Raw genomic sequence first — 15,333 nt, forward strand, 5'->3', positions numbered from 1 at the left:
GCGATAGAGAGCCCGCTTAGCGTGGCATCTAGGACGAAAAATGATATTTTTGAAAAAATGATTTCAGAATATGGACGCTTATATTTTATTCTAATTTTTGAGAATTTTCTGGAATTTACTATGCACGTTTGGGTAGGTTTAGAGGACAATTTGTATGGAACTTGATTTTGTGAATTCATGCATTTCTATACTTGATTGTGATGACTGTTGTTGTGTTGATTGATAATATGATAATAGATGGTTATGTGTTGAATTGACCATGATGGTTAAGAAGTTTGTGCGTTTGAATAATGATATGATTTTGATGAATAACTGAATTATGATGCCATTTTGACTAGCTGTGGTCGTTGATTTTGTAACGTTGAGCATCATACTTTCATAGCATATTTGTAGGACAATAGTCCAATAATATTTGTAGGACCATTGGTCTAGTGACGGCCCTTAATCCCATTGTGCGGATTGAGTGCAATATTGTGAAGTTCTCCGGTTCCAAGCGCGAATCAATTCTATGGTGGGGATCTTTGGAGAACGGTGATTTAGTCATCAATGAAGTATTGGTACCACATGCATGAATCTATTGGTGTTGCATTGCATTGTTGTAACATTGCATGAATGAATGACATTTGATTATTTTGATGTGAATGATTTAAGTGATGATTGTTTTTGTATTGTGTGATGATGTTGTGATTAGATGATGGTGTGCATGATTGAAGGACAATTTGTATGGAACTTGATTTTGTGAATTCATGTATTTCTATACTTGATTGTGATGAATGTTATTGTGTTGATAGATAATATGATAATTGATGGTTATGTGTTGAATTGACCAGGATGGTTATGAAGTTTGTGCGTTTGAATAATGATATGATTTTGATGAATAACTGAATTATGATGCCATTTTGACTAGCTGTGGTCGTTGATTTTGTAACGTTGAGCATCATACTTTCATAGCATATTTGTAGGACGATAGTTCAATAATGTTTGTAGGACCATTGGTCCAGTGACGACCCTTAATCCCATTGTGCGGATTGAGTGCAATATTGTGAAGTTCTCCGGTTCCAAGCGCGAATCAATTCTATGGTGGGGATCTTTGGAGAACGGTGATTTAGTCATCAATGAAGTATTGGTACCACATGCATGAATCTATTGGTGTTGCATTGCATTGTTGTAACATTGCATTATTGAATGACATTTGATTATTTTGATGTGAATGATTTAAGTGATGATTGTGTTTGTATTGTATGATGATGTTGTGATTAGATGATGGTGTCAGGTGTGAGTAAGTATGTGAAGCATGAGGATACGTTGTATCAGTATATGTGTGAATGATTATTTGTATACCACTACTATATTTATTCCTTATGTCTTATATAATAATTATGAAATACTTTTCGTGAAAGTCTTTTTTACCGTTTTCTTAGAATATAGGGAGTCTTGCTCTGATACGTAACATCGGGGTCGGGATCATTGTGTTTGGAACTATTATGTTCACTTTTAGTTATTTGAATTTAATTTGAATTTTATGAATTACCCTTCATGAGATTATGATATTTTGAGTTATGACTCACGAACTATGAAGTTCAATTGATGTTTTATGAAGTTTATTAAAGATGTTTTAAATAATGAATTCCGCTGTGAGATATCATGTTTTGTTTTATGATGATAATGGAGTATAGTTTTAATTAAATTTTGAGAACCCGTGTTACGGAGGAGTACATTTAATTTGTGAAGTTTTTATGAAGATGTGACACCCTTTTTGGTGATTTTATTTTGAATTAATTTGTATTATATTGTGAATATCTTTGCGGGTTAGAAGGGTGTTACACTTAGCGCATGTCTAAGTGATCATTTTAATGTAAAAGGTATAAGAGTAATTATTAAGATACTAAGAAAGCTCTCTCTCTCTCTCTCTCTCTCTCTCTCTCTCTCTCTCTCTCTCTCTCTCTCTCTCTCTCTCACACACACACACACATACACACACACACACACACACACACACACACACACTCAAAGACTTTTAAAAGCCTCTCTTATTTCATAAAACACATGAAAACCTTTTTTACAAGTATTTTATTGATTAAGGACTTGTTTAATCAACTAGAAGTGCTTTTTAAACTAGTTTATTGATTACCAAAATAGGTTTAATTGATTAGCATATTTGTAACTCCTCCAATTGATTAGAAAAGCCTTTAATCGATTAATGACAGTGAAATTCATAAAATTTCCATACTTGGATTGTCTAACTGATTGCCAACTATTGTTAATCGAATAGAACATTAAACATGCCCATGGATCATTTCCTGTAAAAATATCAAAATTAATTTAGTGTAAACTATCAAGAGGGAACTCTTAGGGACGTGAATAGGACAAGTGATTAGGTTGAACCTGTATAATCTCTGGTACATTTCTCTATTTCCTTATCTCTTTATCTTTATGTACGGTCTTGTTCCGCTGTATTTCTTTCTCTCCATCCCTTTGATATTATTCTATTTACTTATTCCACTACTTAATATTCATTTTTTTTATAAAATTAACTCAAACATTTTTATCAATCAAAGTTTTTGTAATTAGACTTCGATTTTAAACCACCGCAATTCACCTCCCCTCTTGTGTTTGAAGTGACTTGTCAACAAGAGACATCAGAGCCTAACCTGTATTAAAAGACTAATTGTCTCAGGAGATAGTATGATAACTTTAAATACTTCTTTTAATATGAAACTTGTTATGAACTCATCTCCACTATTTAAGGGTGAAAGGTTTGTCAAGTAGAAAGAAAAAAATGAAAATTTCAATTAAAGCTACTGATTTTAAATCATGGGATTTGTTATAAATGGTTGGTTTGCTCCTACTCATTATGCTAATAATTAAGTAATAAATAAAGTGATTAGTCTATGGACTCGATTATTGGACAAGTGACTTTAAGCACAAGAAGGAGATGAATTGTAGTATTTAAAATTCACAATTACTTTTATACTTTTCTCGATTAAGGTTGTGTTACTAGTTTCTTTTAGAGTAAATGGTAGCGAAAATAAATGGTAAATAGAAGAAACATAAAGAGAGCGAGGGTTAATGAGATTGCACCTGAGAGTTATCCAAGTTTGACAGAACATTGGTCTAGTCTTGTCCCTAAGAGGTCTTCTAGAGGTTTTGTCTATAAACTTTTGAACTTTTATATGTTATGCCCACAAACCTTAATACAATTTGATGTTGAGATTTTTAGAGGTTTATCCCAAACCAATGATATATTTTACCCCAAGCTAAGCTAACTAACCGTTTAGAGATTTATGACTTATCTCAATAACAAAACCAAAGCTTTTTCCAGCAAAGCTCAAGAAACCAACGACATAGATTTTATAATTGGTTTATCTCACAAACCAAACTCACACTAGTGTAGGAAAGACTTTTTACATCGGGCGAAAAGCACATTTTACATCGGGTCTGGGTCTGATTTAAAGTCAAGTGATGTAGTAAATCAAAGACATTTTACATTGGATAGAAACCTGATGTAAAAAATACACCTACCACATCGGTTGACTGTTATATCTGATGTGAAATAGAGGATTAATTCTATTTTTTTTAAAAATAACTACAATATTTAACACCGGTTGCCTTAATGGCCCGATGTAAAATACAGGTTTTAACATCGGTTGCCTTATTGTCCCAAAATAAAATATAGGTTTTTAATCGGTTGCAAGGCACGTCCGATGTAATATGCTTGCTTTCTTTCTTAAAAAATTAGGCTATTTTTTAGCAAAATTGAGGCGGATTTTCTGTAATTTTTTTTGTACCTAAATTGAGGCGGATTTTCCAACATCACACATACCACATTTAGGTCGCTATTTTTCAACATCACACAGACAACATTTAGGTCGCTATTTTCATATTTTTCTAACCAGTGAAGAGTAATTTCATTGCATCAAATAGCTAGGATGCACATATATATTCTTCAAAATGAACAATTGATTTACAAAAGTATTAATCTAGGATACACACAAGTATACAAAATTATAAGGAAGTATACACACGGTGGACTACAACAACAACAAAACAAGTGAAAACATACAAAAATATCCAACCATTTATAAGTCCTTTCCCACACTTTAAATACCAACATGCAATCCACAAGAAGATGAGTTGTAGCTTTAGTAGACAACACCAAAATCGCATTTACTGACAATAAATAATAACACCAATTAACATCAGCAAACAACCCCAAAGTCGAGAAACTCAAATCATATATATATATATATATATATATATATATATATATATATATATAGAGAGAGAGAGAGAGAGAGAGAGAGAGAGAGAGAGAGAATTCTATATAACTCACCAGATAAAGCTTAATCTCTATATAACTCAAAGAAACATTTTGCCCAACGGAGTCGCTAATCAAACAAATCATCTTGTATTAATTTTGTTGGATCACCAAATACCTATAATACATAAATAACAATATAAAGTTATTCTTTCAAAATTCACACTAAGTTGCAAAACGCAAAGTAAATAACAAAATAAAGTTAACTTTATTACCTTCATTCAAGACTGGTTATATTGGCAGAGACACTATCCAACATATTTTTCATCACATATTGTTATTTGCCATTTGATGAACCCAAAAGCACTCATTCAGAAAAAATTCATATAAAGCCACATAAAATATGAAATTACTTTTGTAACAATTTTATATATATATATATATATATATATATATATATATATATATATATATATATATATATATATATATATATATTATAACAAAAGTCACATAAAAGATAAACTTACTTTGTAACAATTTTCTTCGTGATTTGATCAATTTCTCTATGAAGTGAACAAAAGACGACCACAATATTGTCTCTTGGACAAATGAATATTAATTGCCAATGATTTTTGTACGTGTGTTTGGAAACACAAAACTCACATAAAATATCTATGTTATCGAAATTAAAAAATAGAAAACACAATTTCTTAATAACTTACCCATGAATAAATGGTAGTAAGTGACACACTCATTATCAACATTTTCGTCACGTAACTTATCTTGTATATATTTTTTAACATCTGCTTGAGATTTCAGCACATTATTAACATACATACACCTAGCAACAAACAAGTTTGATTATAGAAGCAAACAAGCGAGGCAAAAAATGTCTTAAAGTTGGATGATTCTACCCTAATTTATGATAAAGAAAAGAAAGATTTTATAGCTAGCCTCATGAGTTCCACTACTTGACCTGAGGATGAGATGCAATGAAGTCAATTGCAAGATTAATGGAGTATTCTTGTCCGCTTCATTATTAGGAATTTCAAATCCAAACTCTTCCTCAAGAGCCATCACAATCTCTACAACATCTAAACCATCCAATCCAAGGTCGTTTTGGAAATGAGCAGATGGAGTGACCTGCCAAAAGCAAATAAGCACATGCTCAATGTTAACAAAAGAACATAAACTTAAATTATAACACTACACAATTGCTGGCAAAGGGTTTTGTATCCTCATAAAAGATTAAAAAAAACCTTTTAGAATGAAATGAGGTGTTAATAAACAAATGTGTAAGTCTACACTAATACCCTTTCTGTATGGGTAATTGAACTTATCTATGTAACACCCTTCTAATACCCCGCATAAATATTAAACAATAATCAGAGTAAAACATGAAAAGGGCATTACAACTTCCATATAATCAAAACAAAAACTCATGTCATGCCATAAAAGGAACGTTAAATCCAAAATTATTCAAATCATCATGTTAACACAGCGGAAATATCTTTAACATCTGAACAATGCAACATCCAAAGTCATAGACTTTAAAACACCACCATAATAAAACACCCAAATAAAAGAGTTTAACAATTAACTCTAAACGACGTTCCCAGTGTTACACGACCAGAGCATGACACGGACCCAACTAACTCTAACGAACTACTTGACGAGCTATTGCTCACCAAGTACAAGAGCTACTCCTCAATCTGAAAAATAACAACAGTAAGGGTGAGTCTCATTCGCATTTAACCAATGTTATAGGATATAGATGATAAAATATCAATCACATGCTATTCACCCAATTACAGTTACGATCAGATTCTCAACCACACAATCAGTATAACAAACACATAATCAACACATATTATAACATTGGACAATCTTCCATTCATGTTATAATAACACAAGTAGCCTAATGCAATGCAACTACATGCATGTGGTACCAAAATCTGGGATAACCCATCTCACCGATCCACCATCGTCAAGGATACGGCAACACCCACTCACTAATTCCACACAATGGGAATTATCTACCACTGATCCACCATCGTCAAGGATTAGCCACACAATGATTATGAAATGCATGTATCAACCATAAAATGCTCATCACCCACATAAGTCAACCAAATGTCATAATCATCAACTACAATAATCAATAGCTACACACAATCATGCTATTTCTCAACCATAGTAAAACACATATTTTATACCAACAATACATGTATAATAAACACCGGTTACAACCACAACATCATACAGGTGAAATATTCATTAATATACCTGTACGCATAAACCACCACAACCAATTAAAATCGAGTGTTTCAAAATAATTTCGAGTCACGACTCAAAACACTATTTTATTATGTAAATCATTTGATTAGCTTTACTATGCTCAAAACGTCACTAAAATCAGATTTACGGTTTAAAAGTTAGGAGTTTTCAAAGTTAAGAAAGTTTTAGAAAAAGTCACGCAGAACCCGGTTCCTCCCTACGTGGGAACCGGTTCCTGAAATCCTTCAGAAACTCCTCTCTGATTTTTACTACTAGGAACCGGGTTGTACCTACATGGGAACCGGTTCCTGCTGAACAGAATTCCTTTGCTTCTGGCTTGTACTACTGGAACTCGGTTCCTCCCACCTGGGAACCGGTTCCTACGCTGCTGTATCAGAAAAACACCATTCTTTTCAACACCGTATCGACCCAAATCCATACCAATTCGCACCCAAATGCATTATAACACCAAAACGGCAACCACAAACACAATTAACACATTTCAATCATCCAATTCACACCACACATGATCAATACAACATTATTAATCAATTCTCCCAAAACCTAACATCTCTACAACCTAAGCATAACTCAATTAGCATGAGCAACATGTTCAATTCCATTCTACTACCTATGACCCCATAATAGAAGATAAATGGAAGAGTCCCCCCTTACCTGAAGGTTGATTCTTCGCTCTTCCTCTGTCGCACTTCTCTGCTCCTCTTCTCTTTTCACGTGTTTCTCTTTTCCAAATGTCGTAACCTTCTCTATTCCACAACTCCCTCTATTTTATTAAAAATGAAGTAAAATTATTTTAATTAGTAACAGGGCCTACCAATGCACCCCCTCTTTACTAATCAAAACTCAAGCCCAATTGCTTAATTCCTCCTAATCCTCAATAATTCCAAATAATTCCCCATAATTCAATTAAATTAATTAAATTAAATTATGAAAATATGGAGTGTTACAATCTACTATCATAAAATCGTGCATGGTTTTTAAGGATAGCTTATTGAAACAACTTATAACATTGTCCAGAAACTTCTTTTAACTTATTTCCACAAACTCTCCAAGATAGTTTATGAAAACATTGATTGTATTTAACTCATCTTATAGAAATAAATTACCGAAAAAGAAGACTTGTATCATAATAAAATAAACGCTTAACTATATTTCTTATGAACCTTAATCCTCTAAAGTACATTATTCACTTAAGAGAGATCAAACCCATGGCCGTTAATTAATCTTCACATGTGCTGAAACAATTTATCTTTATACGAATGAAATATTTTATCATAGAATGCATCTCATACACCAAAATAGTGTTATACTCGGTTGCACTATCATGTTTAAATAACTTCATTTTATCTTTTGTTATAATTAGGCAGCACCGACATCTATAGAAAAAGGTGTGTTCGTGTCGACACCTGCATCAACACTTATATAAATAAATTGTTCGTGTTAATGTTAGGATCCTGTTCGGGGTGTCTGTGCTTTATATAAATAACTTTTACGTGTATGTGCTTCATAGGTAATAAATAACTTTTACATAAGCACTTATCTATTGGAAAGATGACCTAACTATTGGGAATATAAATTTGCAATATGACCATTTATCCAACATGACCTAAAAATTGGCAATACAAACTTGTAAAATCCACGAAAATGAATCAAGAAATAATTGCAAATAAATTATAAAAGTTAAGAGATGAATCAAGAAATGAACAACAGCATATAATGATAAGCGAAACAATAATTAAATTGAGAAAGTGATAATAAAGGGATAATAGTAGAAGAGTGAATACCTTAGAAGGTTCTACTTTCTGAAATTTTTTGACGCACAAAAGGACGCGATCTGTGACCTGAGATTTATTGAGGAAAGAACCCCTAACCTCTTCACTAAAGTGGCGGAGGGTGAAATTGGGAAGAAGACGCAACAGAGATTAGTGGTTGAGCGGAAGAGCATCAACCTGCACTCTTAGGTATTTCATCTAAGGCAAACTGGTGTGTGTGTGTGTGTGTATGCGTGTGTGTATGGGTGAGTGAGTTGCCTTAGTATTTAAGAGTTGTTCCTTATTTTTAAAAAACTCGGGTGACTCAGACAGACTGATTGACACTACCAGACGAGCTTTCATACTTCAAGATTCTTTGTTGGATTGGTTCTGTTCATATAAGCACTTTAATCTTGGTATCTTATTGATGAGGCGTGATATGTTTCTTTGATTAGGTCACCATCATCAAGATTTAAAGTTGTTACTACCGACTTTAATTATCATTATCATTATCAAAACATCTGAGAGGATCTTTTGCGGGATTGCCAACTTTATACATGCAAGCACATAGATCCACAAAGATAAGATAAGATAAGATAAGATGAAGGTTAAATTAGGTTTTAATGCCAAGTACTTAACGTTAAGTGCTATAAACACTAGAGAGTATTTTATGTTTTTTTATCTATAATACTTTAATGAAAATATGAGACTATCTTGAAATGATCTCTGGGGATTTTCCCGAGATCAATCAAGAGAGTATAAACATGCATATTCAAGAAGTTGAGACTCCAAGTGAAAGTGAAGATAATCTTCAAGGATGGTTATCAAACATTAAAATACATGGAAGTCTCATAAAAATATTTGTTTCTAACAAATATCTTAGATTCAAGAACAGGTATCAGAAACCTGATTCAATACTTGGTTCCAAAGGTAGAAAGGTTTATGATGAATTTTAGGAAAAAAAATCTAAGAAGGGTGAAATTATCCTGAAATTTAAAGTTAACCCAGATACTAAATGATGAAAAAAATAATTCAAGTACATTAGAAGAATCTTAATCAAAAGAGCTACATGAAGAAAATGTTGAAAGATCAACACCAAAAGTATCACATGAAAAACTGTAATTGTGTATGAATGATCTTTTGACAAATCATCATCCAGAAGAATTTTTGGAGAATCATCATTTGAAAGAAATTTTGAAAAATCATAATACAAAATAATATCTGAAGAATCATCATATTCACTCCTGCATATGAAAACTTTGTAGCATCACATAAAACAACATATGAAAAATCAACTTGAGAAACCTCAAATTCATAAACCATAGATTCATGTAGAGATGCTTGAAAAGATTTATTGAAAGCTTCATTTGAAGATTCTCATGAAGCATCTTCTAGAAGACTATAAAATGAATCAGATGAATAGAAACATGTATGCTTTAAAGTTTCTCTTTAAGAAGATGACGATGAGGTAACAACTATATGCCATAAGTAAATGTTTAAGTTAAGTGTTAAGCTTAGTAAGAAAAATGAAAAGTTAGAAAGAAATATAGTAAACTTCAAAGATCATAATGAATTTCTTGAAAGTAATAAAGTTTCTCTTGCAAGGATGATCCGAGTATATGTCTCTCTTGCAAATCTTTAAAATTGTAATTGTTGTCTATTTGTCTGTTTTGTGACTTCTTCGTTATTTTAAAGATTGAATATCTCTTATACTCATTGTAATCCAAATTTTGAATATAAAAAAAAAACATATACAAATCACTAGTATGTGGAGACAATAATTGACTCCACATACTCGCATAACTCCATTACTTACACAACAACTCATTTACAACTCAAGTTATATATTACCAAGTAGTTTTTGTTCGGCAAACATGAACCCTAAAAAGCCCTAATATTTCTTATTGATAAAGAAAATCCTAAAATTTTGCTAACCTCTTCAAAATCTTTTCTGATAATGACACTGATATACATCTACTTGCAACTGATTAAACTAAGTTTATATAACCCATTTGCTATACATGATCACGCGTATGGCACTAAATAATTGATTACAACTCATGTAAGAGACATTGCTACTACAATAGTATAGCAAAATTAGAAATTAGTAGTAACAATTAATTAAATGTGTGTTAATTAGTGGGCTAATAAAGTCAATGGTTGATTTGATGTGAGTGACTTATGGGATTATCTAAGCAATAAATGAGTTGAAAGATTTATCTAATCCAATAGCCGGCATGTTCCTCTAAACCAGGCAGTCTCATTTTTGTGAGGCAGTCTCCCCTTTATGAGAAATAACCCAATTAGGGCGGCAAGCAATACTTTTCATTAATAAAGGTTGTTAAAATGTCAAGATATATACTAATCTCAAAAAGAACTATCATCTCTCATTTTAATTAAGTGCCATATATATAAAATACACGTCTAAAAATATTCATTGTATAAGTTTAGAATATAAAAAATCATCAGTTCTTACTTTTGTATAATATGCGCAAATTAGTTAGATAATTTATCGAACTATTATGATATAAATGACACATGAATTTAAAAAGCAGCCGTTTTAGTTAATGTTATTAAATTATTATTTATTAATCATATCAATAAGATATTATCAGAGTTAAATAAATGAATTAGAGTTATAATAGGAAAATAATTGGTAAATATTCATTGTATAAAATAAGATTTTTTTTTTAAAAATAGACTTCAATGACATAGAATTTTAAAAAAAAATTATATAGAGTAACATTTCTCAACTTACAAATCAATTTTATAATGATACATTGTGGTATCCGAATTTATTAATTAAATTATATATCGTCCGCTGTTTATATTGACACACTAAATTTAAAAAAATATTGAATGTGAAGGATGTATCAGAAAGATTTCAAAATCCACTTTTATATAAAATCATACTCCTCATATTATAAGTCAATTTATAAAAATGAATCCGCACAAATTCTAATAATTATTAAAATGACAAAATATTGTGTATACAAGGTAAAATACAAAGCTTCCAGAGAAGTTGAGAAGTACAATGAAAGACTTCTAGCAAACAAGTTCACTGAAATAGAAGGAGGAGAATTCAACAAAATCTATACCTAGTAGCAAAAATGATGATAATATGATGTATTATTTTAGCTACTTTAGCAAAGGGTTGGAGGTTCCACCAAATGGATGTAAGTCACATATTACACAAGGATCTCTCGAAGAAGAAGACTACATAAAAGTTATGGATGTATACCAAGTTCCCAAGAAAGTAATGGTTTGACATCTAAAAAAGTCCATGTATGAGTTGAAACAAGCTTCACAAAATTGGTACTCAAAACTCTCTCAATCCCTCATAAACTATGGCTTCCAAGAGTCCGGTGTGAATCATAGTTTATTCACTTACATTAAAGAAGACAAATTCATGGTTGTCTTAGTCTATGTGTTTGATGTGGTAATTGTAGTAAATAATATCTCTACATGTAACAAATTCAAATAATATATAAAACACTGCTTTCACAAGAAGGCCTAGTAAATAATATGATAATATTTACTAGCTAGGCCTTGAGTTAGCATGGAGAGCAACCTTGTTATTCATTTTCCAATGCAAGCCATCCACATTTCCAATAGAGGAAATCAAAAAAATTCTTCGATACAAGCCAAATATTCACAAATCCTCCTCTAATGTATCTGACCATCACATAATCACAAATCACTTTATTAATTCATGTATTGAGCCAGTTTATGCAAACTCCTCAATTGGCTTATTGGAACGCAACTATACATGTACTAGGGAATTTAAAATCATCGTCTTGACAAGTTATCATCCTAACTAAGGATATTTATCTCCAGGATACTATGATTTGGATTAGTCGTCATGCCTTTTAACCCAAAGATCCACCACATATTACTTGATGAAATTAGGATCTGCTCCAGTATCGTGGAAGACGAAGAAGCAACCCATCATATCAAAGTCATCAAGTGAGCCAAAATATCGAGAAAATGAATCAAGTTGTTAGTAAGATCATATGATTGCATAATTTATTATTAAAATTATATATTTAGTATGGTTTTCCTTCTGTATTGCATTATGATAATAAAGATGCAATTTACATTGAATCAAATCCAATCTTCCACCACTAGTTACAAATGAGAAATGGCCCGGTGGTATAGGCCATTGAATAATTAAAAAATGGGTGTTGGTTCCATCCTCATTGTTAATAAATGTTTTAAGAGAGAGACCAGGGTTGTTGAGCTCATGCATCTTCTGTCACAACTAAGGATACTTCATTCTTGGATGGGTATCACTAAAATATTTTCGGCCTTAGAACGTGTTAAACTAATTGTAGAAAGCATCTATTTATTTTGATAAAGAGTTATGAATGGCGGTCAAAGACATCGTGGTTGGTGGAGGTCCTTTCTTCGGGGACCTTCAATGGAGGGTGGCTTCTTTACCTATTAGATTTGAGAGATTGAGTTTGTACTCTGTAGTAGAGGTTGCCTCATATTAAGTGATCGTACTTGATCATACTGGATCTTCAATGGCTTCAACTGCTGGACTTTGAGTGAATGGGGGTGTACCTGGAAGGTACTCCGAGGCCAAAGTGAGAAAGAGAGCAAGGGAGTGCAAGTACTAAGAATATGTGAGAATGAATGAATACCTTACCCTCCAGTGAAAGAGGGTATTTATAGCCCCCAGCGCAAGGTCACAATTTCTTTATTTTGGGATGGATTGTTGGAGGTCCCAAACAAAGGAAACTGCCAGGATGCCACGTGGTAGGGCAAAGTTAGCAAGTGACTCATATCCTGGTTGAACCAACCATAGGGTTCGGAGGTGGTGACCGAAATTCCCACTGGTGGGTGACCACATGCTCTTCGTGGAACACGTGGGGATGAAACTCCAACAGTCACCAAGGGAAACAAGCGTGTTTGGGCTTGGACCTTGAATTGGGCCTACCCGTCCTTGGGCCTGCTCGACCTAACCCAGAACATTAAGAGACAATGGGATATATCGTTTGAGCCTTGCTTTTGGCAGAGCTCTGGATGTTCTTAATGTTGTGATTCCAAATTTTGACCTTAGTGATTTTACTAGAAATGACATCGTTCCTCCTAAAGCACAACAAGTTTTGGAGAGTGTCCTTTTTAATAAAAGTGTTCAAGACATGGATGTAAAGCTTAATATGACCAAAAGAGAGAAAGTCGTTTTTGGTTGTTTATAACCAATACATTCTCAATATTTTCTCCTAGTTATCCTTATTGATGGTTTAGGCCAACATATGTCCTCGATATAGTACATACCATCCTTAAATACCAATTTATGATTTCCTTATTTTCTATTGATGAGGTTTATCCTATTTGCCGCAAGGCGTGCTTGGATACATTTGGAAACACACTATTAATTGCAAGGAGCTTCCTAGATTCAAATGTCAACATGACTTTGTTATGGATGTCTTATTGATATATTTAGGCGTGCAGGGGGTATATATGAAGAAAGATGCGTTTGTGAATTTCTTGACTGACCCATGGAAGGGGAGATCGACTCTTAGGCCAACAAATGTTCTAGTGTATGAGTGAATAGGAGAGAAACATGCATGTGTAGACTTGACTAAGGTTTCCCAATTGGTGGGATTGGAGATTGGGGGTTTTACTGTGGGACAGACAGCTCACGAAGTCACTTAAAGTAATGTGGCCAAGCATGAGAAAGTATATTCCGACAATGAGCATACCTTATACCATTTGCCTTAACACTTTTGATTTTCTAGTACCATAAGCAGTTGATCTTTTCCCGAGAGTGCAAATGCTCATGCAAATAACATTAATTACTATCAAAGTTAATAACACTTTCAATTTTTCTTATATACACATACCTGTAAATAATAGATTTTTTTTGATAAATCAGAAATATTAAAAAAATTGACAGTATTATTAACTTTGATAGTAATTAATGTTATTTTATTTATTTTTAGAAAAGAGTTAGTTTATATTGTGAACATATATCTATTATTGATTATAAGAAAAAGTAGTTACGTTGATTAAAAAAAATTAATAAAATTAAAAAATCACAAAAAGGAAACATTTATAAAAAAAGGAAAAATTCGCATAAAGTCTTATATGTTGGTAGTAGCTTTCAATTGCAAATCGAATGTTGCATTAAAAAAAAAAGGTCGATTGTCAAACAAAGCAAATTTGAAAAATCAAATTGGAGTCATTTGAATTAAAATCCTCAAAGACGATGTTTCAAAATTTCCAACAAGTTCTTTGACACTGATCTGCCAGTTGTTTCGTGAAATAGTGTTAAAGAACCAATTTCTTCCATTCTCTGTCATTAAAAGATTATTTGAAACTTTTTATGTATATTAAAAAAAATTGGTTGAGTAATTAAAATATGTAAATGTCAACGACTTTATAAAACAAATATAAATGAAGCAATAGTATATGTCTTCACGATTTATTAGTAATTAACTTTTTTTGTTAGTTTATTGGCAACAAAAACATGTGTATGTGTGGCAGTATTATAATTAATAAAGAAAATGCAATAATAGCACTTCAAGCTGGATCTATAATTGTGTGAACTCTATTAATTTACTTTTGGGATAAATAACCTTCACCCCCTGTCATATGGGCGAGTTTTGAGTTTGCCCCCTATTAAATTTTTTTGTTAGATTCCCCCCTTATAAAACACAGATTCCATATCTGGAACCCCCTATCCCTTGTTTGGCTGACTAGGCAGCTGACTGGGCATGAAAAATCTCTTGTTTGGCTGGAAATCTCGCGTTTGGCTGGCTGGAAATCTCTTGTTTGCCTGGATTTGTTTGTTTGGCTGGATTTCTATGGATTTCTTTATAGAATATTAATTCTAAAAAATGGTTTCAATGGGGATTGAACCCAGGACCCTTAGTAAAGGCAGCAAATAGCAAACCACTACACCAATACATTTTAGTTGTTTTAAGCGTACTCCTTTATTTATTTATTATATATTAACGTTTATAGTTATAAAATATATTTTTTAACGTTATAAAACATATAGTTATGATAATT

The 15,333-nt window shown here is 32.3% G+C and overlaps 1 pseudogene; it reads right to left on the reverse strand.

The window, feature by feature from the left end:
* Window positions 1–5,228: 5,228 nt before the first annotated feature.
* On the reverse strand, window positions 5,229–8,673 carry LOC131630147 (acyl carrier protein 2, mitochondrial-like; annotated as a pseudogene).
* Between the last annotated feature and the right edge of the window lie 6,660 nt (window positions 8,674–15,333).

Source organism: Vicia villosa, unplaced genomic scaffold, assembly GCF_029867415.1.
Source record: "Vicia villosa cultivar HV-30 ecotype Madison, WI unplaced genomic scaffold, Vvil1.0 ctg.000650F_1_1_1, whole genome shotgun sequence".
Taxonomy (NCBI): domain Eukaryota; kingdom Viridiplantae; phylum Streptophyta; class Magnoliopsida; order Fabales; family Fabaceae; genus Vicia; species Vicia villosa.